The sequence below is a fragment of the Panthera tigris genome, chromosome C1 (genome assembly GCF_018350195.1).
Source record: "Panthera tigris isolate Pti1 chromosome C1, P.tigris_Pti1_mat1.1, whole genome shotgun sequence".
Lineage (NCBI taxonomy): Eukaryota > Metazoa > Chordata > Mammalia > Carnivora > Felidae > Panthera > Panthera tigris.
Window position 1 is genome coordinate 65,032,825 of NC_056667.1, and position 6,630 is coordinate 65,039,454.

Sequence of the window (6,630 nt, forward strand, 5' to 3'; positions counted from 1 at the left end):
TTGATTGGAGCATTTAATCCAGTGACATTTAGAGTGAGTACTGAAAGATAAGAATTTGTTGCCATTATATTTCTTGTAGAGTAGAGTTTTTGGTGGTGTTCTCTGGTCCTTTCTAATCTTTGTTGCTTTTGGTATTAATTCATTCATTCATTCATTCATTCATTCATCTTTTCTCTCCTCAGAGACTCCCCCTTAAAATTTCTTGCAGGGCTGGTTTAGGTGGTCACAAACTCCTTTAATTTTTGTTTGTCTGGGAAACTTTTTATCTCTACTTCTATTTTGAATGACAACCTTGCTGGAGAAAGAATTCTTGGCTGCATATTTTTCTGATTCAGCACATTGAATATATCCTGCCACTCCTTTCAGGCCTGCCAGGTTTCTTCTGCGAACCTGATCTGTCTTCCCTTGTAGGTTAAGGACTTTTTTCCCATGCTGCTTTTATGATTCTCTCCTTGCCTGAGTATTTTGTGAAGTTGACTATGATATGCCTTGTTGATGGTCAGTTTTTGTTGAATCTAATGGGGGTCCTCTGTGCTTCCTGGATTTTGATGTCTGTGTCTTTCCCCAGGTTAGGAAAGTTTTCTGCTATGATTTGCTCACATAACCCTTCTACCCCTATTTCTCTCTCTTCCTCTTCTGGGACCCCTATGATTCTGAGGTTGTTCCTTTTTAATGAGTCACTGATTTCTTTAATTCTCAAATCGTGCTCTTTTGCCTTAATCTCCCTCTTTTTTTCTGCTTCATCATTCTCCATAAGTTTGTCCTCTATATCGCTGAGTCTGTTTTGCCTCATCCATCTTGCCACTGCGGCATCCATTTGAGATTGCAGCTCAGTCGTAGCATTTTTTATTTCATCATGACTAGCTTTTACTTCTTTTATGTCCACAGAAAGGGATTCTAATCTATTGGAATATATTCTAATCTATTCCAGCTAGATTCTTATTATCGTGATTCTAAATTCTGGTTCAGACATCTTGCTTGTATCTGTGTTGGTTAAGTCCCTGGCTGTCATTTCTTTCTGTTCCTTCTTTTGGGGTGAATTCCTTCATTTCATCATTTTGAAGGGAGAAAAGGAATTAATGAGGTAGAAAAAATTAAAATAAAAAAGTTAAAATTAAAAAATTAAAAACAAACACAGAGACAAAAATAGAATAAATGATGCTAGATCCTAGGTGTGTTTTGGTCTGTGTGTTGAAAGTGGCTTGATAGATTAGAGAAAAAAAAGAGAAAAAAGAAAAAAAAAGGAAATTGATTGAAAATTTGAAAAAATGAATACAGTGAAGTAGAGTAAAATTAAATGATGGAAGTAAAATAGAATTTGAAAAAGTTTACACAAAAGTAAAAAATATAGGAGAAAAAAATTAAAGAAAAATTTTTTAAATAAAAATTGAAAATAAAAATGAATTTTTTCTCTTTCTGTATTCAGGAAAAAGAAAAGAAACGAAAAAGAGAAAAAGAAAAAGAAGAAAGGAAATTGTATAGTTGGACCAGCTAACAGACTGAAATACGAACGAAACTACTTCGTTTTCCCCTAGAAGTCAATCTTTGAAGTGCTTTATAGTCCATGAACTAAGTGGGCGGTGAGACTTGTGTTCTTGAAGAGCGAGGTTGGCCCAGTTGTGCATGGCTTAGTGTAACGGCTCCATTCTCCACTAGATGACGCTGCTAGCCTACTAGGATGGATTGTTGTGGTGCTTGTAGGTGCCTATGTGCAGAAGCGGTAAAAATGGCGTCTCCCAGACTAATACGAGTCTCTGGTATTGGAACTCTGTTCTCCCTGATCAGCCATCATGCACCCATCCTTAGCCTTTGGCTTCTGTCCACTCCCCACTTCCACACTGTCTGTGACCAAGCCCCAGGCAGCACCTCCCTCCTGAGTTTTGTCTCAGATGGGGCTGCCTTCCCTGGCCCCTCACTTCTGAGGGACTGTGGCTTTGACCTGTTCTGCCCCTCTGCATACGGTCTCACTGAACAATAGCTGGGTGCTGGTCCCACCCAGGAAATCTTGTGGGACCATACTGCTGCCAATGCCCAGAGACTGCAGCCAGGTGCTAGCCCACCCCAGAAAAAGTTCGCAAGACAGTTTAGCAGCAACACCTCAGGGATTATGGAAAATCACAACAAACATCTGGCACCAGGCTTCACCCCCAATAACCTTGTTCGAGCACCAGCGAATGTGGCCACTCTCTGGGGTCTGCTGGGCCCAGGTGGCCTCACAGCCTCTACCAAATGTCCTTCCAGCAGTGGAACCGCTTCTCCCATGTGGCCTGAGAACTTCCTGGACCACACTCTGCTCCTGGGGATTCGTCCTTCCCACCAGAGCACCGCCAGGTATCGAGTTGCAGAGTTTCAGATTCTGTGCTCCCCGTTTACAGTCTTAATGGAATTTAAACCCTCTTCTTTCTCCCTTTTTAGTTCAGTCCCTGTGGCTGTTTCCAATTTTCCACTTTCTCTCCAGTTGCTTTTGGGGAGGCTTGCTTTTCCCGTATCCCCCCCCCCCCGTCTCTGTCCTCTCTATGCATGCAAAAGTGGTTCCCTTCCCTCTGTGGCTTCTCTCTCCCCAAGTTCACCTCTCCAAACCGTATATCTGCTGAATTCTGTGGTTCAGGTTGTGCAGATTGTTGTGTTAATCCTCAGATCAGTTTTCTATGTTTGCAGAATGGTTTAGTATTGTTCTGGTTGTATTTCATGGATGTGAGACACACAAAAAACTTCCATGCTGTTCTGCATCTTGGCTTCTCTGGATCTTATATACTTTAAGGTTAAAGAATATTAGATGCTAGACTTGAAAGCCACATCAGAGTCCTGATACAAAGGATCAGTGACCTTATAAAGAAGTTACCTTTTCCTCTCTCATTCAAGAGTGGCTTGCAGAAGGGGTGGTTACATGGAAAAGAAATCTAGGGACAAAGCTTTTATCCCAGTAGTAGGATTGAAAGATCTCAGTCTGGAAAGAGAGTTGAGGTTTCTGGAATAAGAATCAAGGCAAAAAGAATCCCAAGGACAAGAAATGAAGCAGACAGACTGGGGATTGGGCAAGATCTGATAGAGGATTTGTAACAGGGTTTCCTGTTTACCTCCCACCTTCCCCATTGAGACTGTGGTCTCCCTGAGGGTTGGGTTCATAACTTCTTTATCCACGTTTCTTTTGTACTTAATATAGGGCTTAGCAAAAAGTAGGCTTTCAGGTATTTATTAAACAAACAAACAAACAAACAAATAAATAAATGCAAGTTGGGATTAGTGGGCAAAGGTGGGTGATGCTAAGCTCTTGAATGTGGACTAGAGTTACCTAAAGGTCTCTTGGCTCAGTTCACACTTGGTCCTGGGAGTTGACTTTGGGGCTGCACTTGTAGTTTTGGCATTAAATAGAGGGAATAACCAGATTGACTCAAGACATAGACTGAACCTAGAGTTAGAATAATTTAAGACGTATTTTGGAAGAAAGTGTGATTTGATTCTGCTTTGAAGGTAAGAGAGAGATTAAATGACTGATTTCAGTCCAACTCAACAAACATTAACTGGGCATCTACTCTGTGCAATGGCTAACAACTCAATGGAGGAGACCAAAAGGTTAAAAAAAAAAAAAAAAAAAAAAGACCTAACTACAATGTTATAGGGGATGTTGAAGGGGAAATTATCTAGGGTAATTGAGAGGAGAGATAATCTTTCCCTGGGACTTATGACCTAGTCAGGATGTGCTCTATAGTCAAGGTAGTGAAGGGCTTTCCAAGTGGAGAAAACAGCTAGGATAGGGGAAAGAAGGAATGAAAATGAAGGTATCTTGGGAGGTGGCATCAGGACTCTGGGTGGTGAGAGCAAAGGACAGATGATGGGTAGTGGGTTCTGGACCTCGTGGATCATCTTAACAAGGCAACGTTTATTCTAGAAACACTTGAATTTGTCAAAGTGTTTTAAGCAGTGTAATTACACAATTCAACTTATATTTAGAAGGTGAGTGTGGACTGCAAGATCTGAAGGAGGGTGAGAAGCTAGGAGCAGTCTGAACAGGGCAGTAGGGCAGCAAAGTGAGCAAAATTTTAATTAAACTAATTCTTACTGAGGTAGTAATGGTAAATAATGGTTTAAGACAAGTACTCTCTAAGTGTGCTGTTGCCTCCATATCTGGAGGAGGTGTGAATACTATGGATAGATTTGCCAGGTAGGCTCTAGAAGGGCACTTTTGGTTATCTGTTGTTTATTCTTCCCACTCCCAAAGCTAGCCCTTGCTAGCTGGTCTGCCCTGTAAATGAAATGCAGTTCTGTGATCTGGAGGAGAGTTCACAGGCTACAGGGCACAGGTTGCTCTGTGATTTTTAATTGACTAGCACGAGTTCTTTCTCTTTACTTCGAAGAGTCCCTCCTTGTATCAAGTTCATTACAAATGGACATTATCTGGCAGGTCTCAAATACAACAACTGTTGAGAACAGAGCCAGCAACCTATCTTTTCTCCAAATGGCACCCAGCCTTAGGACCAGGATTTACAAACCTAATTGTTGTTATTATATTGATTCTTTTTGTTGCTGTTTGTTTTTAAATATGGGACACTTCATGAATTTGTGTGCCATTCTTGCGCAGGGACTGTGCTAATCTTCCCTGTATCTTTCTAATTTTAGAATATGTGCTCCTGAAGTGAGCACTGGATTCTTTTTTTACCAATGTCCTAGTGTCAAATTAGCTCTGAGAAAAGTTCTTGTTTTTGGGTCAATATATGTGTTAGAAAGTTGTGTGAGTTAAAATTAAAAAGATATTATGGGGCGCCTGGGTGGCTCAGTCGGTTAAGCGTCCGACTTCACCTCAGGTCACGATCTCACGGTCCGTGAGTTCGAGCCCCGCGTCAGGCTCTGGGCTGATGGCTCAGAACCTGGAGCCTGTTTCAGATTCTGTGTCTCCCTCTCTCTGACCCTCCCCCGTTCATGCTCTGTCTCTCTCTGTCTCAAAAATAAATAAACGTTAAAAAAAAATTAAAAAAAAATAAATAAAAAAATTAAAAAGATATTAAAATTGTTCTCTTTTCCATTCTTTCATCTTTTCCTACTTACCCCCTTCTCATAAACCCAACAAACATACTCTCTGTGCAAATAAACTCTATGTTTAGAGAATAACAGAAATGACACATCATATGGTCTCATTTTGCCCTGATTGTGTAGTATTGACATACAAGAAGGAATGTTGAATCAAAAATAAAAACACCTGGGTTATGTTCCTTTCAATGGCATTAACTAGATGTGTAACCTGGGTACAGTTTACTTCACTTTTCCCAGCCCTAACTGCTGTAATATGAGGGAGACGGATTGTGTTCTATCTGTATAATTCTTTATAATTCTAACCAGTGGGGATTCTATAAGCTACACAGGAATGGTGACATATTTTTTCATGTGAAGGGGAAAATCTTGAGTGCTGCTTTGGGAAAGCAGCTGTTGATTGCTTCTTTGGGATCTATTTTTTCATTTCTTCAATAACCTTCATTTTTTTCCTTTAGGGATATGTTCTACTTTGCTTAGCTGTGCAGCCAGCATGGAATGCGCACCATTTTTGGCTTCACAGGTGGCTCCTGACAGGCTTAAACCAAACAGTGTGTATCATTAACTGGTTCCAGGATGAGCATCTGGCCCCATTCAGGCCACAGAGATGGGCAGGAATTATTTTTGCTGGGGGCTCCTGGGAAGAAGGCTTTCTTTTTCTTTTGTGTGAGGTAGTGAAGAGCTTCTCTGCCAGTGTATTGGAAGAAGCGAGATCTGGGAAGCTGAGTAGAGCCCAGAGAATCCCAAAGGAGCCAGAGCCTGGTGACTATACAAAGCTCTGGATAAAACCATGTCTGAAACAACATCCAACTTTTAAAAAACTTGTGACCCAATGAAATAATGAAGTTTAAGACAATTCATCTTGATTTCTCTGTTGCCATCAACTCAGATTCATAACTTTTCCCCTTAAGGTTTCACTAAATATATTTTTGAATTCCAATTTTTTTACCCCCTGAAATAAAAGGAAATTGCTTATACCTGCATTTTTATTACAGTCAGTTCCTAAATCATCAACTGGGAAGTGTTGAAAACAAAAATTTTAGAGTCGGTATGAGGCACACAGAAATTGCTTTATAAATGTTCATTGAATGAATGGAAGTGACAATAAATTAGAAAGAGGAAAGATAATATATCTGGGTGCAAGGGAAGGGATAGGTGGGAAGGTAGTTATATAGAATGTGTTTTGGGTGGGCACATACTAGTGAGGAAATGTATGGGATGATCATAAAGCCTAAACTGCTGGAATTGTCCTTTTTCTTCTCTCCTGAGATGTTTCCTAATTTTTTTTCTTTCAATTTAGAATTCAGGGAGAAAGAAGCATCTAGATTCACAAAATAAATTTTACTTCAATCAATTGATTAATTTAACAGGTGTTTAATGAGCACTTACAAAGGTCTCTAGTTACAAGGGAAGACTGATAAATAAATCAGTACTAATCACAAAGTTGATGAGTATTATGGAAATGGAAATATAGGGATTATGAGAAGAGAGCAAGGGATCTAACCTAGAGGAAGCTAAGAAAAGCCTTTTCAAGGAAATGATATTTAAGCGGAGATCTGAAGAATAAGCAGGTGGCAGTCAGATGAAGATGGGTAGAGGAAGGAG

The 6,630-nt window shown here is 40.1% G+C and overlaps 1 non-coding gene across 1 annotated transcript; it reads right to left on the reverse strand.

Annotated features, from left to right (window-relative positions):
- Positions 1-4,534: 4,534 nt before the first annotated feature.
- Positions 4,535-4,641, reverse strand: LOC122241644. The gene has a single exon (XR_006221884.1). It is a non-coding gene; the product is annotated as a U6 spliceosomal RNA (small nuclear RNA).
- Between the last annotated feature and the right edge of the window lie 1,989 nt (positions 4,642-6,630).